The 25,561-nt window shown below is 34.3% G+C and overlaps 1 protein-coding gene across 2 annotated transcripts in view; it reads right to left on the reverse strand.

The window, feature by feature from the left end:
• The window catches only part of dgo (ankyrin repeat domain containing protein 6 diego), a 136,669-nt gene extending 113,956 nt beyond the window's left edge, over nt 1–22,713 (reverse strand). The window contains exons 1-2 of one of the 2 annotated variants that reach the window (XM_089651226.1): nt 22,639–22,713; nt 22,071–22,341 (exon numbers count right to left, since the gene is read on the reverse strand). The gene's annotated coding sequence lies outside the window, so the exon portion shown is untranslated. Of the gene's footprint in view, nt 1–22,070; nt 22,342–22,405 lie in introns of both variants that reach the window. The other variant, XM_089651236.1, reaches the window with a different exon arrangement.
• Nucleotides 22,714–25,561: the final 2,848 nt, after the last annotated feature.

The following is a 25,561-nucleotide window of genomic DNA, read 5'->3' on the forward strand; positions in this document are numbered from 1 at the left end:
AACAAAAATCACCTCAAGGGCACTGTACTAAGTCTAAACATATGCATTTGACTAACTACTAAAGATTCTTAGTATACCTGTGTAGCTACCACTATCTCTCCGATCATACGAAGAAAATTATGTTTGGTGAATGAATAAATTGAGGTTAAACTATTTTTGATGTTTTTTTACACCTACACATTTAAAAATACTTTATACACAGTTCAGTGTTGTTCTGGCCTGCAGACTGCAGGGTGAATATTGCACTGATGATGGATAACCTCCGATAAGAGAGAGTACAAAAGAAAAGGTAGATTTTTTTTTAAAGTTTCTTTATTCATTGAATTGTTTGTTACGTGCATTGAGGATTTTTCGACCACCATGCTAGGCACATGCCCGTGTTATGGTGGTCGATTTTCTATACCTACATTAACATAAAGAATGTGAGAGAATATAAAATAACAAATTATTAAAGAATATTTAAGAACATAAAATAATGTAAATGACTATATTATATAAATATAAATATAAATAGTAATATAAGGAAGTATGGAAGAATACAGTAGAATATAAAAATAGTATGAATGTATAGAACATAAATAACGTTAAAATAGTATGAAAGTAGAACATAAATAATGTAAATGACTATATATATAGTAATATAAGGAAGTATGGAAGAATACAGTAGAATATAAAAATAGTATGAAAGTATAGAACATAAATAACGTTTGTTATATAGCATAATATTTTTTTGCTGTTGTAAGTAAAGTGTTTACATTTTTAGATACATAATACAATAGTATATTGAGGAAATCTGTAATTGGTTTCTCAGTTAGGTAAATTACACATGTATTAATGAACCACATTGTAAACTGTTGAGTTCCATAAAGTAAAATAGATACATAAAAAAGAATATAAATATGTAGTTATAAAATATATAAAATCAAACATAGTACTATAGAGTGCCTGGAAAGGTGGAGAAAGATCTATAATAAAAATAAAAATGTATATATAAAAATGTCTATAGAGCTTCAAAGACAGTCATCCAGAGGTAGACCAAAGAACTCCTGGATGACCCAATGCTCCAAAATCCTACAAAGAAACGGCCTAGATGAAAGCGACACTCAGAACCGAAGAAGCTATAACCTGAGAACGAGAAGAGCCGACCCCAACAGCCTACCTAGGCAATGAGTTGGGATAGTGCTAGGAAGAAGAAAGAAGAAACATAGTACTATAGAGTAAGCAAATAAGAAAGGATTATTTTTATTATGGAAATCTATATGTGCGTGGATTAAACGGCGGATTATTCTAATATTTTCAATACCTAAATAAGCTGCACGCTGACTGTGTGATCTTATTATTATGCAATACGCGCCGTTGATAATTTATTTTAAAATATCGACTTCTATAAAACTTGCTCTTGTGCCTGATCTCATTAATTGAATATTACACAGCCATAAATAATAATGTTCAAGGGATAATTGAAAGTGTCGCAATATCCTGTGGCGACGATAAACTACAAACTACGTCCCTCTTCCCGGTTTTTTGATTAATATGGAGATTTACTTTTTACTAAGTATCATGCTTTCATGTCATGAAGCGCATCAATACTCCTATTATTTAGTTATAAAATTCTTAAATTCAACTTACAGGATCTAAGCACATGTAAGATAAATTTAAAAGTTATTTCATTACAAAAATATTTTAGACGTGGTTGCAAAAATGTGTTTTTGAGTTATCTACTTTTGTCCGAGTTCAAAACTTTATGTAGGAATTGGAGGAATTTCGATATTTTAGTTTTATAACACAATGGATTAACCGGTTCTAAAACGTTAATATGACATGCTAATTTAATGATTTTTTCAAAGGAAATTGACAGTTCACAGTAATAGAAATAGCTGGTTAGGTACTCGTTTTAAATTTCCTTACAAAGAAAACGGTTACATAAAAGCATGACTTGAGGGTAAAGTGCGCTAACTTCGGGGGTGATTCTACACGATAGTACAAGTAAGGTAGATTAAAAAAATCTTTTTTCGAAATTCCAACTTTTTGAGGTATTTTTTAGGTAAAAAAAAGATAAATTTTTTGTACTGGAAAATAAATATACTTCTATGGAAAAATTATTTTTTTAATTTCGAAAACGTTATTTGACTTTTTTACTTCTACCATCATTTAGAATCACCTCCTGAAGTTAGTGCACTTTACCCCCGGACAGCCTGTACATATGATCAAAATGAATCCTACAATATTTTTTAGGATTTTTTTAGATTGCTAAGTATTATATAACGATAAAGAACTATTAAAATTGTCTTGCAAATACGGTTCCAGGATTTAATCTTTGACTTCATCTCACGTGGGTGTGAGATATCTATTTATCTGCAGGCACTTAACACTTCCGAGAAACGCTTTTAGGACTTTTACGATATTTGTAAGTATTTGGTTTTCCACTGAAAAGATTTTTTGAAATTCAATACACCGAATGGTCAACATCTACACATTATTAACATCTACTATTATTACTATCCGTAGGTATATTATTTTCATTGTGTTATTAATTTAAATTATAATAAAATAATGAAGACAATATTAGTGATTTCTAATAAATCACTAATATTGTCTTCAATATTTAAATATTACAATTTGAGGTTTTACTCAATAAAGTTATTCCGAAAAATAAATATTCATTCTAGACTTGCAGAAAAGTCAACAGATGTCGCACATTAAAAATAAAAAAAATAAGATAGGTTTATCTAAAAAGACGCTGTCTGGATTGCATTTAGTTCGGGTTGAATCTTGCGATCATACATAAAGATAGTTGCCAATAAAAATGTGCGGTGAAAAAATGAAGACAATGTTAGTGGTTCTTATTCGAAGTATGATACAGTTAAAAGTGACCGAGGGGAATAGGGTCCCATTAGCTCAGTCGGTAGAGCACTGTCCCGGAAAGACAAGGGTCCTGGGTTCGAGTCCCAGATGTGACCGTTTCCTTTTCTGATTTTTCTGTTTCAGAATTTCGTTTAGAAATCACTAATATTGTCTTCAATATTTAAATATTACAATTTGAGGTTTTACTCAATAAAGTTATTCCGAAAAATAAATAAAATAATGACTTCCTGTAACTTTCAGTAAACATTTTTACTTATAACATGCTTTACCACATTGCCTAACAAAGTTAAACTTAAAGGTTTTCAATTGTCTGCTCACAAAAATAACTCCATACTCAAACTTCCCTCTCTAGTAGTAATATGTCAAATTTCATTTGTGTGGGTAGGTACTTATTTGGGGAAACAAATATTGGTAAAACTATTTTTTTAGAGCAACACCAACACAGACGGTGAGAATATGGCATCCCCAATTATTAGGGTATGATATGAGGCTGAAGGAAGTGGTGAAAGGAATTAGGTGGGAAAGATGGAGATTGTTGTTTAGATTATATGTAGCTATTCCGATTTGATCACCAAACACGTCTAATACCATTTGAAGCAACGGCCATAGTGAGTGTATTTATATTTCTTTCAGACATTCTTATTAATAAGTACGATGAAATCCATCAATTGTTCGGATATTTATTGCAGTTGACATTTGAAACCTTTACTTACTTACAATTTCATTCAAATAAGTTTTTTTAAGTGTGTTGCAATATTAATAGATGTACATGAACATACCTGTATAATAATAACCAAATATACATATTTGATTTATCAATTTAAACACGTGTGGGTTTTATATGGTGAGTTCAAAGGTTATGCTTGGCAGTCATAACTAACCTCAGATCTGTGCGTGATAAAAGATGTTTAGTAACGCTTTTACAAAAAGAAAACGATAAATCATTTCGTTTGTAGAAACCAGACACATTAAATAATATATCTATAATCTACACTCCGCACACAACACACAAAAAAATACGCACACCTGATGCACCTATTCGTCCCGCGACAAAAGTTTTTTTTAAATTTGTAATAAATTTATGATTTACACAAATTTACAATGCTTCATTTAGCTAACTGTGTTCTATCAAAGACGTCGTGGGTACACCGTTTGCTTACATTAAATAAGCGTTTCGTAAGGGCAGATATAAAACTTACAATGGCATAATTATTATTGTTCTGAGTATTAACGCTTAGCTTATTATTATAAATTATACACAAAGTTACGTGTTTCGTTTTTAGTATTTATTTTTGTAATACTAAAGACATCATTCCTACCAAGAAAATATGGAGACGTAGCAGATATATTTAATAGCACCGAAAGAACTTACAAAATAGCAGTGGCAACTCTTCATTTTCTTTTATGAATCTCAGTTGATTTGAATCTTATTAGTGTTTACACTATTTAATTGCTTTGTAATCTTTTTTTATTACCAAAATTATTTACTTTGTGCATTTAAAGGTATCTAAATGGAGAACAATGAGTAATGCTAATTTATTGAAAATCTCCTCGAATTATTAGTAATCTGGTTAGAACGGGGCTGTAGGCCGCTTCCTGATAAACTTTGACTAAATTCGTAATAATGTCGGAACACATGTTCATGCATCTGCGATTGTCTTAATAATAGATAGTTATAAATAAATAAAATCGTAATAATATCGGAACACGTGTTCATACTCCGTTAGTTTTAATAATATATCTGGACGAAATGCAAAAATGTGAGGATTTTTATGGACACGTGTTCGGACATCGTAACAAAACATTGGTATTTTACTTAAAGCTTTTTAGGATACCTATCAAATCATTCGTTAATGACTACAATCCCGTTTTTAGCAAAAATACCAATAATTTTAAGAGATTAGCGATATTCATCAGGATGTTTTCTCCATGAACTTTAAATACACAAAAAAAGTCGGCTGGCCCAAGTCTTCCATCAGAATACAAACAACAGTTTCCGCTTACTGTGATAGTAGTAGGAGATTTTCAAATATTGACTCGTAACCCGGGAATTTTTCTCCATTTAAAAAAATAAATATGTAAATTTAAAAGAAACAGTTGCTTCATATTCAGAGGCGGATTTGCAGTCTTGGCCGCCCTAGGCCCCAGACCATGTAGCCGCCTCTTTCTCAGTACCCATCATATTGACCAGGAGTATCCAAACTTTTCAGTAAGTTCCTAGGGTCAAAACCGTTTTAATTTTCCTGCCATTATCATTCATGGTTCATGGGGTGAGATGAGACTTGGTCTTGGCGGCGGATACGTCTGCCCACCTGCTGCGTGGCGGGCCGGATCGAGAGAGACTGGATGAGGAGGCCTTTTGACCTTTCCAGCCGGACTATCTTGACCCATCGCCTTGCACCGCAGTGGGAGGGATGTATTCATACGTATGTCACTTCTGGACACACTGGTCCCCAGATTCCTACCCACCCCTCATACATTTTCCTTTTCAGAACTTCCTATCCTTCCCTTCCTTAAAAATACCCTTTAAACACAGCATCACGATGACATAGGTCGTGAGGGAAAATATTTTCCTCAAAGCCTCCTGTGTGGAATTAATGTATATTCGCTAGTTCAATTACTGTATAATTGTCGATTGTCGCAGGCCGGATTGATGACATTGGCGGGCCGTTGTTTGGAGACCCCTGATATAGACTATAGACTACATAATGAATTTACTTTATTGACAACTTTTATTGAAATCGATTCAAAAATTTAGTTAACTATAATAGCTGCTAGTTTGTAATACTTTCTAAGGCTTCAAGAATTTGAATAAAACATTTAAAACAATTTGTACTGTACGCATACTGACCACTGCCGGCACTGACTCTTATACTCTAAGCACTGACTGCTGTCGCTTGTCGCGAGCGGGTGCGTATTTCCAATCCCTACGCGCGTTTGTTCCTCTGGAACTCGGTCGAAAAATGGACAACGGACCACTTTCTGCGATTGATTTCGGTCCAAAAATGGACCACATTTCCTACCATTCGTAAAACATTTATTGTAATTATTTAAAACATTTTCTTGGCCAGCCGTTTATTTTAACACGGAGATATTGCAAATTGCAATGCTTTATCTATTTTGACCATAGATGTCACAAATCCGAACTCCGTAGGCTACTTTAGAACAATGCTAAAAATAAATAAAAATCCTTTGCCTCTTAATCCTATTCCTACGTTCCTCCACCCCCCCCCCCCCCCCCCTTTTTCATAGATTTTAACTAAAAATATATATATTTTTATTTTTTAAAGAAAATACCTTTATAATGTCACACTTTATTTTTCACTATCATCAGTGGAAAGTTCATTAATCTCTGATTTATTTATTTATTATAGCTTTTGTAAGGTGATGAAGAGCGTGTTCACACAGAGCTATAATATGCGTGGAATGGCGTATTTCGGCATATCGCTCGCCGTACATTCCAAATTGGAAAGTATGGCGAGCGATATGCTGAAATACGCCATCCCACGCATATTATAGCTCTGTGTGTGAACACGCTATTATGCATAACAATACCTAATGCGGTTCAGTCACTAGCGCAACTGAATCACGGTAGGGATTGGAAATACGCGAGCGGGCGAGCGACGGAGCATGATAGGTGTGGCGATGGCGGCTGCGGGGCGTGGGGGCGCGCTGTGTGCTGTGTGTGAACACGCTCTTGCATATCGCTATTTCGTACGTAGAATATTTAGGTACTTAGGAAGTAATTTCTTGTTATCATCTGTGACTTTTATGTCACGATTGGCCGCCCCTAATATCTGGCCGCCCTAGGCCCGGGCCTACATAGGTCTAAGGGCAAATCCGCCTCTGTTCATATTACTTACAAAACAAAAACAATAAGACAATTTCCAAAGCAATGTAGATATATCGAGTTGAAAATGAATTCATACAATCGCTAAGCGAAACGAGTCGTTTCGCAAACTGTTGAGACGTTTAGAGGTCATCCGAAAAAACGGGTTATTGAAATCACAGAACGCATCTGCATACAAATCGGATTTAAAAGTTTCGCTTATCCAAAAATTAAATAGATTTGTCGATTAGTTAAATGGCGGTGACCTTAATTGATAATAGTGCTTATTCAAAGGCGACGTCTTCGTACATAACTCATGGTAAGCGTTAAATTCCTTTACACGCGGCCTGCAAGCGTAGCAGGTAAGAAATAAAAACTCTTAATGTTATAAAACGTGAATTTAATAAATAACTATTCAATGTTTTAATATGTATCATGGGTATGCTTACATAAAACGTTAAGACCAGTAAAATTTAATAAACACATTTAAGGTAAAGTCAGAAACAAAAACAAAAATAAATTCATTTTTAAGTATTCTCGTTTTACGACAAAAAATGGGTGCCTAAATCCATTAGGTATAGGTTTGAATAGAACACTTGTAAAAAAAACTATAAAAAGCTCAAGTAACAGAAAACTGACTCAAATTTCGACAGAAATGGTAGAACGTGTGGCCGCTGTAAAGGTTTTGGCTTGAGGAATGCTTAAATTGGCTTCTCGCATAAAAAACGGTTTCTTCTTAGTTTTTATAACTGAAGAGAAAACAGCAACACGAAGATTGTATAGTTCAACTGGCGATTCGGAGCATTCTGCCTGTGTCGAACGATAAAAATACAAATTTCCTGGGTTTCTTTGTTCCAGCGTTGATGTTTCTCGATACTATCACAATGTATTTTTTGTAAATTCATTAGTAAGTCTTTTCGATGGAGTTTATCTAAGTCGTCGACGGGTCCTCTCTAAAAATTCATCAAAGTTAACTAGAGTGAAATACAAACAATACAACATCCTTTGTCGTTGGTTCGTCACTGATCATTCCTTGAAGCCTCTTTGGTGCACGTGAAATTTAACTCGTTCCGCTTTTCAACCAAAAGTTAACTAACACACTCTACAGTGAATTTTTGTCTATGTACAAGTACGTAAAAACCTTTATGAAAAGAGATGATGGTTCTTGTGTAAAGTGTAGATACTAGAACGTAATTGTAGTTAATGGAACTTCGTGCGATATTGTAATTGGTTTACTTTCTAAACGCATTTGAATGAACTACAAAATAATTATTTAAAAAATCTTCAAATGGTGAGAGATAAAGAAATACAGCCCGGATGATAAATTAAGTTTTTTTCTTTATACAGCATAGAAGAGTGCCATTATTTTATCTTGTACCGTAATCTATTATCCTAAGAGTTTTATACTACATATTAATTATTGTTTTAATCACATACACTTTTTCTTATTTTAATCATTCAAGTGGGGTTTCCTTACATACTTGTAAATAACCAAACTGAGAGTCATTTTATTAAATACCGAAAATAATAAAATTCAGCCTTAGTATGTTTGTTCACGCAAAACTCGAAAAGTAGTCGACCGATATCGCTGAAAACCTTAAAGTTTCTTCTTATTAGTGCCAGGAGTGTTTGGAGAGTGGTTTTAATGGTAAAAGAAGTCGGGGACTCCCGAGGAATACTTAACGCAATATCTCTGCACCGGATCTGCAATCTCGCAGTCGAATTAAAGTAATGTGGTTAATATTAATATTAATATCGAATTAAAGTAATGTGGTTAATATTAATATCGAATTAAAGTAATGTGGTTAATATTAATATTAATATCGAATTAAAGTAATGTGGTTAATATTCATATTAATATCGAATTAAAGTAATGTGGTTAATATTAATATTAATATCGAATTAAAGTAATGTGGTTAATATTAATATTAATATCGAATTAAAGTAATGTGGTTAATATTAATATTAATATCGAATTAAATTACTGTGGTTAATATTAATATTAATATCGAATTAAAGTAATGTGGTTAATATTAATATTAATATCGAATTAAAGTAATGTGGTTTAAACCTTTATGAAAAATAGTCACATTGTGGTATACAGTAGTGAATGGTGAAATAAGTTGGAGACGCCCGAGAAATGCATTCGCAATACCAAAGCATTTCGGGGTCCACCAATTCAAGAAAAAAGTTATAAACATTCAAATGCCAGATTAAAATAATAGCGAAAGATATAAGAGAGTAGTAAGTCAAAATAAAGTGATGATTATTTAGTGATAGACATAGGTACTAAGATAATAATATGTCTGTATTCATTTGTATTTGTTAGTCAGTCCGCCCCGTGCACTAATTTACAAGAATATAGTAAAAGTAATAACAGTGGTCCAACCCAAAAACCATTGTTTCAAAGAAATACAGATAAAATCATGAATTATTAATTGTTACATTATACCTACAGCGAAGATATGCGTTGCCACTGCGTTTTGTGTATACATATTTCGAAGTACATTGATTGATAGTACATACATCCATTGAACATGAAAAGTAAGTAAGTTTGCAGACTCGTCTTTTTGGGTCAGAATTAACATACCGATTTTCGTGACAAGAGAGTTAAGACTTTCTTTAGTGCGATATTTGTGAAACGGACGACTCTCAACTACATAGCTATACAAATACTTGCATGGGTGGCTTAACCGGTTAAGATAAGCAAACAATATAGGTAGATACTAGAGGCAAACAAATAATATATGCTGGCTTCTGGTGTTTGGTACCTACCACTCACATTTTTTATTCATTGCAGAGATTTACAGAATTCAACGTATCTACGACACCAATAATAGGTAGGTACTATAATGGTACAAATAGTGTAAATTGATAGAGTTACTAGCCTACTCCTGTCTGTTTCTTTTTCACCGCAGCATGTGAGTTAGGGGTTTCCCGCAAAGGGCGGGTGTGAAATGAATATCTTATTTCTTCCTCCACTTCACCGCTTCATGGTAAACCTTCCAGCAAGGCTAATGTGTAAGGGAATATAGCTTGGGTGGTCTCGTTGACTACCCATCTGTATGAATGGAAGCACCGACGTATCGATAAAAGGGGAGAATCGATTTTTTTATGTTTATAAGTATGTACTTAAAGACATTACTTTGAAAATGAAACCATATTTAGGTCCAATTAAGAGAAGTTACCTATTATAATGCCGCTACGAACATTGAAGATGTTTATACTTGTGTGCCTAGGTAAGATATATTACTGTTACTCTCTTTTAAATCGATATTACTGAAACAGACTAATGAAAATTGTTCAAACGATTACAACATAATTAATTTTAACTGTGAATGTTTTGGTGTAAGCCTAAATGATTTTTGTCAGTCATTACGCAAGTAATATTTTGTATTGATGTGGCAGTATTTGTGAACTCCATAAAAACCTTGTTTATGTCTTGACTTGACGTTATCTTTATTGTTTTTTTGCCCTATTTTGTTCATGTATTGTAACATTTCTCCTTGTATTAACTTCGTGTAATATGTAATGTGTTGTAATTGGACATGGTCCGTTAGTAAATAAACGAACTTGCAAGAAATGCCACTCGCATCAGTGTATCAGCTAGTCCGCTGTAAATCCATTTCAATATATGAAAATAAAGCTCCATATCATTTTTTTGCGATGTGGTGGAATCGTTCTCTCTCTTTCACCTCATTTGGTTATCAAGAAATCCATCGCAAAAATCTTTTTCTTAAAGAAACCAAAATTCAATACATTTGCAATAGACGGAGAAAAATTTACATACATTGATAATTCACGTGAATTGATTTATTATAAAGTAATGAGGTATTTTGTAAGGCTCTTTTCGTATCATCTATAAAGGAGAGTGTCTGTGGCGGGCGGGCGGGCGACAGGGCGGCCACACGGCGGACACAGGGAGGGAGGGCGACAGGGCGGCCACACGGCGGACACAGGGAGGGCGGCGCGTATTTGATTCGTATGCAAATCTACAGTTTTATTCCGAGCATGATGATTTTTTACACACTTGACCTTTCAAACAAGAGCAAGATCACTCTCTTCATATTAGATTTTTAAAAACTCTGTGACATCAGCGAGTTCGACAAATAAAAATAAATAATGTATTTTCCTATTAGACGGTGGCATGCATTTCTCTCTGAACAAATGTAGGCTGTGTGTAATTTTTCAAGTTCGGGTATGAATTTTTCGGGTGCATTGAACATTTTAAAATTTGATTTTTTATCATCTTCCGATGATTGTTGTGGCGAAATGAAGTTTTTTTCAAATTCACGAAAAAAAATGTTTTTGTAAGATACGTGCCGACTTAAATATTTCTATAATTTGTTCTTATGGTTCGTTTGACAAACGCTGGGAATGGTGATGACAATATCTATAATATTATATTACTCACACTAATGACCGGTATTTCAGCTGTTTTTTAAGCTCGGCTTGAGGGATATTTACGTTTTTTCAAGTTGCTCTACACTGACGAAGTGAAGCCGACCGATAACCTTCCTAACTATATTGAATACTCAAATACCGCCCCTAAGTCGATTTCAACGCTGTGTGGAAACAGTTCTAACATTGCAAATATATTCGCTCTGGTGTATCTCTGATGTCTGGGTTTTATAATCTAAAGAATATTTTATAATCCTCCATCTTCCATATTCTCCCGGTAGGAAATATGCAAATGCGCTGTAAATAATCGGCTAAAACGAAACCTAGGTTGCATTGTTCTGAAGGTATATACAAAATTCATTATCTCTATGTATGTATGCCGTAAGATTTGAATAATAATATACGAGTGTATTATCATTTGAGGCAGGGATAAATATTACTTGTAGGAGGTTGGAGGTAATACAGTGTGGGATGAAGCCGTGGAAAAGAGATGTCTGCATCGGAAATGCATTCTAAGGCACTATACTAATACAATGTATTTCTTTAGAATAATTTCATTTGCGACATAAGTGAGACTACTCGGTCAATTGAATAGAGTGCTTTCCTGTTTAAGAGTTAGGAGATCTTAACATACACTCTTATATTGGGATTATCAAACTGTTTGATAATGACTTCATCAGGCGAAACAGCTCACGTGTAAAAATAATTAAACAGCAAAATTAATTTACAAATAAATAAGTTTTGCTGTTTATGTATATGTGAAAGAAAAACCTAAAATTAAAATGGAGTTATGCAATTTAAACTTGATAAACAATTAATAGTATAAGCCTAAATGTTAATTTTGTGACATGATTGGCCGTGCAGCCAAATTAGATATAATGTGTTGGTTTCAGTAATACAACCTCAACTCAGGCCAGGACACTTAATCAAGTTGGCTCAAGATCCTCCTATGTAATACTTTTTAATATGATAGTAAAGATAGGAAGAATGGCTTCAAACATTAATATGAGGATCTTATATAAATAGCAGGCCAACTTGATTCAGTTTCATGGTCTGAATCAAAGATATTAGAAGAACGAGATGTGCTATGAGCAGTTCGTACTGAGTGGAATTGTTTTGCCGAGTGTCGCCGGTTTCGTTCACCAATACTACTGCACACCTTCGCTTGCGCTAAGGTATCCGCACTAATACATAGAACAGATTTCTGTGCGTACACGTCCCGATACCGTTCAAAGTACCCTAATTAGGTAGTACTCCGGCTACGGTCCGGCGGCCAACATAGCATATCTCGTTCTTCTAATATCTTTGGTCTGAATTGAGATGGGTATTTTATATCACTTTTACAATTTTCAGTTCAATCTATCAAAAATTCAATCTTTTAAAAATGTAATCATTACTCATTTCTTTAGCTTAGTAATGAAAACCATACTAAACGGGGGGATTATAATAATAATAAGAAAAATCATTCACTTAGTAAAAATGTTAATATTTGACTCTCAAGACCGCCCTGGGTAGAGTTAATGCGCTTTAAAATAGAGACTTTGAGGTCTTTGAACATTCAGGAACTTCTCTAGCGAGCCCTCAAAATGTTGTTTTAGGTAGGCGACACATTACGCTATACGCATCATGGCTTAGTCTATATAGATATGCTGAAATAGGCCAAGCCACGAAAATATAGCGCGCTTATAAAATGGTCTGTCACGGGCTTTAGGAGAAACTTGCTGCCGCGCCGATAAGCATATTGTGACGTCACGGTGTATAAAACGACTGGCGCAGCAGGTATGATTTTGGATTGAAGGGATAAGTACGGTTTATTATTATATAAGTGTTAAAATATGTATGCAACGCGTTTATATATGTATACACGCGTCGCTGTGGCTAAGTCTGTCTGTGAAGATACAGAAACAATAGCGCGTGTTGCTTTTGCGTCCAATAGATGGCGCTGTTTATCAAGGAAAAGGCATGTTTTTACCAGTCATAGGTAACATCTATATAATATTTAAAAACACAAGCGTATTCGAATGCAACGTTGCGTTGTGTCAAAATATCAAAGCAATTGGTGAAGAACTTTCAGAGATATCAGATTTTCAACAAACGAACCTTTGCATGTTTATTTATATAGAAGATAGATCACACCTTTAAAACTTATAAAATAAAATGAGTAAATGTGTGCATAATATTAAATTAAGCCGATTAAATGTTTCAAGAATATACAGCACTGCGAACGTTGTGAAGATAATACAGAAGAGGAAGTGTTTAATCTGAAAATTCCTGAATAATTTGTGTTCGACCATTTGATCGCAGGTATCTCGTCGTGATTAAAAAATACCTTGGGTTACATCGGTACCTATACCTACTACCTATACCAACCACCTGAGATTCTCGGGATATTAATAATATCAAATTGAACCCTCGTCAAGGAATAGAGGGCGTTTCCCGTTGCTTTTACGTGGAACCATCCTTGGTTTAAAAATAATATTATGCTTATCAAGGTAATCAAGTAGAAATAAACTTATTAACATTTTTTAATCTCAAAAATAATTCAAACAATAAGTGTTTTATTGTGCTCAGAATCCTACTACTCGTAAGTAATTACGTAATTTATGTATAAAATTTTCAACATTATTTAGTACCGTGAACAGTAAAATATTTTAATAACATTAATCATTGAGATTACAAAAATATAACTATTTATTTTTCGGAATAACTTTATTGAGTAAAACCTCAAATTATAATATTTAATTATTGAAGACAATATTAGCGATTTCTAAACGAAAATCTGAAACAGAAAAATCAGAAAAGGATAAGGTCACATCTAGGACACGAACCCAGGACCCTTGTCTTTCCGGGACACGGCTCTACCACTGAGCTAATGGGACTCTATTCCCCTCGGTCACTTTTAACTGTATCATACTTCGAATAAGAACTACCAACATTGTCTTCTTTTTTTCACCGCACATTTTTATTGGCAACTATCTTTATGTATGATCGCAAGATTCAACCCGAACTAAATGCAATCTAGACAGCGTCTTTTTTTCGTGTCCCTGAAAGACAAGGGTCCTGGGTTCGTGTCCTAGATGTGACCGTATCCTTTTCTGATTTTTATGTTTCAGATTTTCGTTTAGAAATCGCTAATATTGTCTTCAATAATTAAAAATATAACCATACGGGGAAATTTATATATATTATTTATTTTAAGTGCATGTATTATCACCATCAGCCATTGTCTATATCATGTATTTATTAGTAGTATCCTCACATACGTAGTCCAATAAATAAATTAGATTAAAAATAAAATTTAAAAATACAGCAGAAAAACTGACACACATAAATCTATTAATAACATGCGAACTTAAAATAATGAGAACTGAGATTATTTCACACGCGATATCATGCACCCGATATATGACATGCAGTAAGCTTTCTAACAATATATTTTTCATCGTATCATCGTATGGACTTGCTGTCCCTCTTCCGCTAGTGTAAATAAGTAGGCGTAAATAAGATAAAACTGTTCCTCGCCGGTGGAAGCGTATACCCATTCACAAATGCATTCAATGCTAAGCTTTTTCATTGCAGCCAACTCGCGCTGCGTTACCTATACCTCTGTCTTTCACTGCCAGTCACAGTGCTCAACTGCTTTCGTACTTTTCTCGGAAAGACCGGGTTCAAATTATTCTATCCTTTGTTTTGATATCAAACGTGAAAGATAAATGTTTCAGTCTACATATTTATTCAGTTTAAACTATGATAATATGACAGATGTAATTCCATATCTTACTGGGAGTATTGTTCTCGACCTCCTTACTGACTGACAAACGAGTTAAAGTTTCTGCAGATCTCTTTTCAAAACTGGCTTGGGCACAAAAAACGATTTTTCTTACACGTCAGAACACCGTACGAAGAAACGAGGATGGATTGGTTTACTTCTAAAGAGACTCATTTAAATAAAATTGCATTGGGCCAGTGAATTGATTGATAAACTACAAATATTGAATGACGAAGGTGGGAAATCCTAGACACAAATCAATGAATAATGTAGGAAGAAAAAGGCTTTTTCTAATCAATACAAAATAATAATTCAAGACCAGTTACTCTAATGACGACTTCTCCTATCTAAGGTTCTGGAGGGGCAGAATGTGATAGATTTCAAAATAATAATAATTACCTGGCATTTATATAGCGCAGTTTAGTGTCATTTCACTTTAGGTAAGTGCGCTTAATGTTCGTGTTCCACCAATCTTCCCCTGGATTTTTGTTTGGTTAATCATTTTTTATCGCTCCTTTTGATTTGAACAACATATAGGACCTTTATTCTATCTATGTATTGTACAATTAGTTCTAAATTAGTCACCCATCGATCGAAGATATTTTTTAATGCACCTATATAATATTCACAAAACAACTAGCAAGCCAAGCGCAAAACACGCGAGCTTCTGCCTGCAGACATTATTGTGTATAATTATATTAGTTATTTCCATAGAAGCTCCATTTTGAGATATCTTTTAGCATGGCCTCGGGGATGGGTTTTCTCGCTATAAGTACGAGCACATAATACGCTGCGAGAGCTGCATTGTGTTGTAATAAAATGTATGCAGCCATCCTTGGAGCGAAAGCCTAAACGATTTTCTTATAAGTATAATGAACGGTAGAATAAATCACAGAGTTATGCGGCGAAATGGACTGGCTACAAGCCCAAAATATATTCAAAGTAAATAGATCCTTGTTACTATATTACTAAGTTCATTGTTAATTAATTACTATATGAAGCGTTTTAACAATATTTCATGTTTTATTTTAGGTACCTGTAGTGATGAACCGTAGGGGGCCTGGGCAAATTCGGGATGCCACATCCCACTGGTTCTGGGCAGCTGGGACTCTTGTGCGGATTTTATTTTTTCATGGATTTTTTTCTCGACGAAATTATTTTTTTACGTTAATAATATCTTAATCAAACACGAAAAAACTTGGTGTAAGCAAAAACATTACTACAATCTTTGGTTAAGCAACGTTTTGTTATTTAAAAAAAATTAGTCTGGGAATGGTATGCGAAAGGAAAGATGTCATTTAAGTATCAAAATATACCATTTAAACTATTTCAGTATTTTTAGGCAACACATAAATTCATGACACAGTGTGTGACCGCCAAGATAAAGCATGCGCTGTGAAATAACATTGTTTTCATCGAGATAATTTTAATTATTATTTGAGTTGAGTATGTAATTATACCTTTCAACATTACATCAGCCCTCCACTCCGTGATATCTAACAACGGAGAACGACGCTAGCTATAATCATCAAATAATAAATGGTCCAGTCGTTAATTGTACGGTGGATGTAGCCACCGAATTTGTACGCCCAGAGTAATAATTACATGCAGACCTGCATCATTTCAAGGTTGAATACGGGATGGTTGGGCTCTTTGACAAAGTGAAACAGCAATTTACAGCCTACCTGTCTACAAACAGTAACCAAAAAAAATTTTAAAGGGCGTCAAATTGTATTTTCTCCATACATTTGGTCACTCACTTTTTCAGATACGCTCACAATTCATACCCGAACATGAAAAACTACACACAGCCTACACTTTAAGTCGTAAAGAAATGCACTCCACAGCCTTCGTAAGAATACTGACACCAACTTGAACGGTTAGCAAGCACATTTTAAATAGCTTCTTTTTAAAAAAATGGTTCTATTGATTAAAAATATTTAAGTTTTTATGGCTGTCGAAATCGACAGCTACAAGCAGTGACTGCGTATTGTATGGTTCTCATAGAAAAAATCACTACAAAATGACACGGCATGCAGTCCGTGCATTTTAAATATCCAACTCTTTGAAGTGCTTACTCCGTGAATTTCCAGCCAAATGAGCGTCACGCGTACCTAATCATTATTGAACCAGTCAAATTTATCATTTTTTATAGGTTTAATTCTAGGCGTGTTTTTGTGAAAAAAATCCGTGATAAATTTAATATTCCGTGTATAAAACCGCATTATATAGGTTCACTGGATTTGCATCAATTTAATGATAATCATTCGGATGTTAAATTGTTTATTTGTGTATTCTACTCCTGTTGTGGCTATTAAAACATCCCATATCCTGGATATCCTTAATAAAAGCCTAGCAGTGCGGCGTTACAAACTGCAAACTTCCTTACAAGGAGTCGCGCAAATCATCTGAGGTACGCTTTTACAACTTTTCCTTTTATTTTCGATCTTATCTTGTAGGAGCTAATTAAAAAGCCACTACAACTTTCACGTAAAGACTCCCCACACATAAACCATAATAGACACTTAATTAACGTGATGGGTCAGTAAATTAACACGGGAACTTATCGGGAGATTGTAAAGGAAGCTTCCATCTATAAATTATTGGATGTTCACATGGAAATTGAAAGTTTGCAGACACACGTACGTTATGTATCGAATACGCTGTGATGCCCTCGAACCCAGACTATAATATGGGTACCAACGTACAGCCTAGTGGTACCACAAGCAAATGGTGAAAAATGATAGAAGATGTAGCAGAAAGATTAAAATAGAGTACACTTTGTTATCAAAGCACAATACTGTTATCCAGTTAGGTGGAAATACTTCGTTCAAAATACAAAATTTTGGAATAGCTGTTGGTAAATACATATAATAATGTATGCATTAAATAATCTTTCTCCAAGCACACAATAATCTTGGCTGCAATGTATTTTTTAATTAATGGAAACAGAAATTCTAACACAAATTCAAACATAATAGTAGCGTGTTTTGGATGTCAAAAGGGTATTGGAATCCGATTAAATTACTACCCCCGAAACGTGTAGATTTATAGGTACATATCTAGATTTATAATATCAAGTCAATAGCGTCATATTTTTTCTAACTGCTAGAATATGAAAGATTGAAAAAAAATGAATGTAACCACTACTAACACTAAAAGAATTGTATGCCAATTTGAGATGGCTATAATAATAATTCTATTGTTGTTTTTTTAGGGTGGACCTCAGCGCACATATTTGTCTACGAAATATTCTCTTGTATGAAATCTTGACAATATTTATGCCTAAGCTAACACAGTCTCCGTAGTTTATTCATCGACGGCACCAGCGTACGCCTTGCTCAGCTCATGTCTTTCCGAAAACCCGTCGTAACAACTTTTTGGAAGCATGAAAAATGTTCACTCAGTCGCCATACGCAGCTACAAGCGAATAATGGTACAAATATCTCGAACTGAAATAATATCCTTTTTGCTTGTTAGCGTTTGCCCTGCCTCTGAATAAACGTTTTCCGCATTCATTGCCAGAACCATAAAATACCAATATTCATGTCAATTTTCAGGTTTCACGCGTTCTACACGATACTCGGCTTGACCAAACATTAATAAGCAATTAAAAGTATCCACGCGGACCCTACGTAATATTAAAAATCTTTTTCAAAACAAAAATCTAATAGCTCTAAATAGCTAATCGAAAACATATGAGTGCCAAAAAATTAAAACATATTTAGTTTTTATTTATTTAACATACATAATATCCTCACAAAGAAATGTGAAATGTTTTTTTTAAATTAGGGACTTGTTCTAAGTTGTTACCTTTTTGGAAGAGACATAGATTGTTTGCTTTATCTCGCATCTTCAAACCACATTTGGATTCGGTAACTGACAGTTCCTTTTCCAACGAAATGTAAAAATAACTGTCAGTATTTAAAATATATAGGTATTATATGACTGTCAAAAATATTAATTTCTTTAGATAAGGTTGGCCATCATCGGAGCATTACTATAATACCTACTTTATATTATAATATTACGTAGCATAATATATCTAATTTTCTTTCACACTCGAAACAGTTAGTTAGATCAACAAACTACTAACAATATTACAAAGTCATACCTTTAAATAAATAATACATGAAGCCTTCTGCTTTCTGGCGGATGTTGCTATCACAATATCATATTATTCCCGTACACCTGCCGACTGTACACACATGGCCATTTTTCCGTGGCGACAATTTAAAAGCTTTTATTTTTGAGAAATTCGCGGAGGAGAAATCCTCTTGCTAATATGGACGCGTAAGTACCTACCTTCGTATGTATCTCGTCTGACATACTTTTGTATAACTTGATTTAAAAATAAGTGTATTGTCTTATCTTAATTGGATAACCACTTTTTTGTATTTAAGGTTACAGTGATAAATAATACGCTGGTTGCAACAAATAATTGAATAAACAACCTACTTACTTTTTAAATATCCTTTCGTTTTCACGAAGAAAATGTTCTATGAGGCCGCCCGCAAACGAGACTTTAGTTGCGAACTATATTAATCAGATATCATGTTTTCCAGAAATATAAATCGGTTAATGTAATCCCTTGTGTTATTTAGTGTATTTAAAAACATTAAGGGGAACTATTTACCAAAGGGAGAGGGGTTAAGGGGTCCCCCTCCCCCCTCATCTCTCTCAGTATTGCGTAGGGAAAAAAGCAAATAGTACCTACTTGTAGATTGCATTCTTGGAAAATACATCAATATTATTTGCGCCATCTCTTTAATCAATGTGATGTAAATAATAAGTTGCGGTAAGTAGAGGATCCAAAAAACTTTCTAATAAATGTTCGTAGACCTCGTCGGAGGTTTCGATTATGCCCATCACTAGCGTGAAGTACAAATTGAACGGGTACATGTAGGAATTGTAGGTACTCCTTCTTCTTTATTGAAATGGTTAAAAAGTGGTTAAAAATGTTGTTATATAATTTGTTACCGAGAACTGATCAACTGGAATAGCCGTGTCTTCGAAAGGTGGACAGGTTTATTTTCCATCTTGCTAATAATATTTGTCGTCCTGTTCTCAGCGCGAGTGAGATGTAAAATCTCTCATTTAGCTCATACTTATTGCAACGACACCACACTGTCTTTATAGTGTGATAAAAATCGAAGTAATTTGAGTTTCCAGCGAACATTAGTAAATCTTTATCAAAAACGAATTTGTGAAATTCTCAAGCTGTACTGGTTTTCTTGCAATGCCATTTCATCATGAGCTTAGAAATATCTACTTAAAAATAATAGTGTAAAATTTTAGACAATATGTTCCATTTTTAATGTTAATTCTATGTCTTCCAATTTACTCACTTAAAAAAATACATACCTAATCATGTTACTGACATACCACCAGTTCAGCAAAAATATTGTAAAATAACTCTTCAAATGCCACAAAACATCCCCGCTGCTTTGATATCGAATTTTATACAAATTCCGTAAGAATACATAGTAATCCAATAATCATAAATTAAAACTTAATACGTTTGTTGTATCTTCCATAATGTTATCTCGACTATACGCTACGCGATGTGACAATAATGTCTTTATCCGCCTTAAGTTTATCGTCAGAACGAATTTTTGTTCCCTGTATCAATTTACACGGCAGGGAAAACGCTTATGTTAAAAAATAATAAAGTAAACAATTTATGTTGCTGCTTATTACGGTTGAAAATGTGGCAGAAATGAGTTAAAAACCTAATAAGAATATACTGTAGATAAAGATAAGGTAGGTATATATTCTCTACCCAAATCAATACTTTAAGCCTCGTCTTTGTATACCTAATAGTATAGAAGGATAAGCTTGGATAAGGTAAATTAGGTTTATCAGACATTTTATGAGTTATTATTGCATGTGAATAGAGCATAAAAGTTCAAACTGCCCGGAGACAGTGATAAAATGGGATTTAACCAAAAGCAGTGGGGAGTGGGAGGATATGAGATATATACTCGTACATACGAAGGTTGAAAAGAAAACTTTGAGAGTAGGTTCAATGAGAATTACAAAAAATCTAAGGACGGGTTGTTTCACAGAAACTCAAATGTTAAAGTATCATTGAATGGCCATTCTGCGCCATTTTGTTTTTATGACAATTGAAATTTGCCAGTTAAATGCCGATTCTTCCTTTTCAGTGCTATTCAGCTTTTGAACAAATTGTGGTTAACAGAAGAGGAAAACTAGCATGTTGTTAAGCTTGTCAGCTTATTACAATTCGACGGAAAGCCGAAACGCACCCAGAATCGGCGTTTAACGGGGACCTTTCAAATATAAAAAAATGGCGGTAAATGGCCATTTGATGACTTTGTCACACGTGAATTTCTGCGAAATAACTGGGCCTAAATTCGATTCTTTTGATGTTGACTGAGAAAACTTAATTTTTTGGGTTTCTGGACCAGGTTCAGTTTTCCCTTTGATCCAACTTTTCCACCATCAAACATAACGGGTCGAATAATAATTACTGCACATTCAAATATCCATGATACCGTGTCGTTGTCATTACTCGTCAAGTGAAACACGGCGCAAAATTCTTAAATCATGTCCGACTAAATTGTATGAAGAGGACAGAATATTATCAAAAGAGAGGATGTCAAGTTATTTATTTATAATGAGTACACGATTAACTCTCCGCTAGAGATCCCTGTGTTATGCGTGAATACGCTTAATGTACCTATTATTAAATTCGATCGAAACAATTAAATTTTAATAACACCGGTAAATACCTACAACCTTTATTCGAAAGTTCTTCGCCAACTTCGGTGGGTACTTGCGAGTACCTACGTGCACATTCAACGTGCCTCGGGGTGGGAGAGAAAAATCGTGAGCAATAATAATCGGTTCACAAAATGCACTTTTCTTGAATATTTAAATAAAACAACATTCTTTTCTACAGCTATTCGTACATACCAACATAACAATATATCTACTAATCTATATAATTAAAAATGAGTAGGAAGATAGGTAGGTATCTACTAATGTACATATTTATTTTACACGCTTGAAATTAGGTACCTAGGTATCCAAATAGATATTTGAAATATCAGCTCGTCGTTCTGTCACGTTTTCTACTTTGATAATTATGATTATGTTGTTGTTTATTTACAAATTGGCGCCAGAAATGCTTCGAACTAAATACCTACTTACTTAATATAATCAAAGAATATTTTTACTTACACGCATAATTTCCAAGGCGAAAAACGTTCTAAAAACTGAAAGCAGTTGCACTGAACTGTGTATTTTTTAACTAAAATAATAAACTTCAAACACTGAATTTGCAAAATCGGTTCACAGATAATATCTAAAACTAACACAAAACACACTTGAGTTCAAATTACTTCCGATATTCGGTTTAAGTGCACGAATTTGTTATGCCTCGTTGCTTTCGAGTTATTTTTACTTATTTGATAGCGAATAAAATTAAATTACGCTACTGCAAATACTTCACCTACAAGAACATAAAAATCATTTAATTGGTATAAAGATTCATGATTTAATTAATTCACACTCACATTGATTTAAATCGGTACTTTTAATGTACGAAATAGACACATTTATTTTATGTTTAACACATGCAAATAATTAATTGCACAAAATACTGTCGATAAACATCACCACACAAACAAACACTCGATTTGCCCCTTCAAAACTTTTTAAAATTAGTACATGTCGCACGTTGTTTTTTAAACTTCAAATATAATCACATAAGTGCACAATATTTTAAGTGTATATGAAATAAACATACTTTCATGTTGTTTTGAAATTTTGATTCCAAAATAAGCGTAAACTAACAGGTGCGCAGGCGTCCACTCGCTGTCGCCATATTCTCGAATTGAGGAATTTCAGCCACCGCAGACAAACAGGTAGGCAAGGATCGCGTAAACGCAATGCGGGAATACGTACAGCTCTTTCGCTCCCATTGCAGTTGAACTTGATTACCTGAGACATGGTGAAACCGTAGCAATCTTCTTTGTGGCACGAAATAATCGGCGGTTAAATTATTAAGGGAAAAAAATTAGATGTTCTGTGTGGTGACTCCGCGGTCATTATGCCGTGTCCCTGGATTCGTTTAACTCTTCTTTGGAAACTGTTGTTTTGTTATATATTTAAATGTTCCAACTACCCAGTTACCCATTATCACGCTTTCTGGTTTTTATGATACATACTATTGCTTTATTATATTATTATTCCGACGGATTTCTTTTTACGCGAAACAAATTACGTTCGAACTGCTAAACGCTAGGCAAAATTGAAAAAAAAGCGCTAATATTTTTAACATTGCGCCCAAAAATCTGTCTGACCGCAATCGGCATAACTTAAGAAAAAATATCTATGACCACGCTATATTCCCATTAGTAGTGTATGGCTAGCGACATGCTGAAATAGACCAAGTCATGATACATATAGCGTAATGTGTCGCCTACTTACTAACTACTAACTACGCCTTATTGTAATGATTGAAGGCCAGCTAGTTTTGGATACAACCGTGCAAGATCTCGTGAATTTTCGGGTTCTTTCCAGGCTAGGCAGCTGGTGTGTGCAGGCCCGCACTCAGAGAGTCAAGGCACCCCCAGGGGCAGGGTGGGGGGGGGGCAAAAAAGGTAATAAATAATAACACATTTATGTTCACATTCAAATGCTCATTAAAAGTGAAAGCAATAAAAATAATGCCGATTTTTGTAATTCGGAAAGTTATGTTCCAGTGTTGACCCGATTTTTTTTGTACGGAAACCTTTAACATTTTAATACATTATATCAATCGCAGATCGTAACAAAATGAAAATTTTCTATATTTGAGGTCGAATCACAAAATGATGTCGTTGTATCATCCTGAAATATTCAAAGAAAAATGTCGAAACTGACGGTCCCTCGTTGCGTTGCGTTGCGAATGCGTAGAATGAAAGTGCATTAAATCTTAATTCGGAACTGCTTTTCCCAAAGAAGTAACTTGGATTTGAATTATTTAACTTGGCAGGGGTGGTTCTAGACTTTTCGTGAGGTAGAGCTAAAATGAGCTAGAGCTGAGAGCTTTTGTGAGATTGAATAATACAACCCTAAAGTGTACGGAATTCAATACTTCGTTTGTGTGAAAGCACAATGAAACAATACATGATTATTATTGATTTTGTTGTAGCTGAAAACGAATTTTATTCTTTTTCAAAATTTACTTTTTTTTAAGAAGATTTTCAAGTTGGGAAGGCATAGCCTTCCTAAACAGAATTTTTGAAAAAAAAAATGTTTTCAGTTAAAACATCAACAAAGTCAATTCAAAAATCATATTTTGGATTTCAATTTCTTTTTCTTGAATGAATGTATGTAATAGAATGTTGGAAGTGAAAATAAACATAATTCCCGACATCCGATCGAGCTGAAACTTGGCAGATACGACTCGTTGTCGTTTACATTGCATTCACTCATGCATACAAGCGCATTTCTCCGAAATCGGAAACATTAAAAAAATTTAAATCGGTTAATATACAAAATAAATCTCGGTACGATCCAATTAGAATTTGGCTTAAGTGAGCACGGTTTACTCATTTTAGTCAGTCTCTGAGAAGAAACGTTCAGTCCTCAGTCGAACCAATTTATTTTATCTTATAAAAAACATTTTAGAAGTTCACAGCAGTTAAGTGTCAGTCCGTGGGGAGGAAGATTCAATCCTTAATCAATCAAAAAAATATATAATTTTTAAATGTATCTATTAATAAAAATAGATGTATTATAGTTTCTTTTAACTTTTTAACAGGTTGCTTTATTCAATCTTAGCTCAATCTCAATCCTCTAGCTCAATAAAATTTCACAGACCGCCACTGTAACTTGGTCACAAATGTTCGCAATGATCTGATCTTTTCCTGGTGTTTCGAAGAGCCCTCTTCGAAGTGGGGACCCTAAGAAATTTGTTGAAATATTTGTAAAAACAAACAACAGGAAAAAAACCCGGGCCTCTAGCAGAAGTCCGGCCTTGGGTGTGTGACTTTTGTAATAGCCCCAGTTAAGCAGTACATGTTTCACTTGTAGTAATTTTTTTTAAATTATGAAATGCCCTATTTCTGAAAAGATGCGTCTAATCCTATGTACATACATATAATAGTCATGCTCGACGGTTTGGTTTTATCGAACATGTTGACTTAGAACCATGCTCGTGGTTGCAACTACACGCTCAAGTGGCTGGACACAAGACGCCGTAAATATACCACCAAGACACTCAGTCAAATTGTAAATTTCCGTTGAACATTGAGCAAGAATAAAAACCATGAGTCAAGTCAAGTCATAGCAGAGGCCGAACAAAAAAGCACAGCGCAAGAAGACTCATACACATCGAGACATATTTGAATGAGCGTAAAACCATCGAACATGAACGAGTGTGGATACACAGCTTTTGACAGCCATTGACATAATTACTTCCTTGATGTAATGTTAAGTGACTAGCTCTTGCACGGCAGCTCTATCGAAACTAGAGTGAGTAGAGTAGCCTCGCAAAAGCTAGGCATATTATATTATAGAGAGGTTGCAGATACAATAATAGTACACTACTGCTGACAATATATAAATGGCAAGTGCGCCCTACTGTTGAGTTTGGCAGTCACCTCTGGTCTGCAGCCCCTAAACACCTGAAACAAATTCACCATTCTGAACAGAAATGGGTCGTCCATTTGATAGATGCCCCT

Source organism: Hesperophylax consimilis, chromosome 1, assembly GCF_061612785.1.
Source record: "Hesperophylax consimilis isolate HC1 chromosome 1, BYU_Hcon_1.0, whole genome shotgun sequence".
NCBI lineage: Eukaryota > Metazoa > Arthropoda > Insecta > Trichoptera > Limnephilidae > Hesperophylax > Hesperophylax consimilis.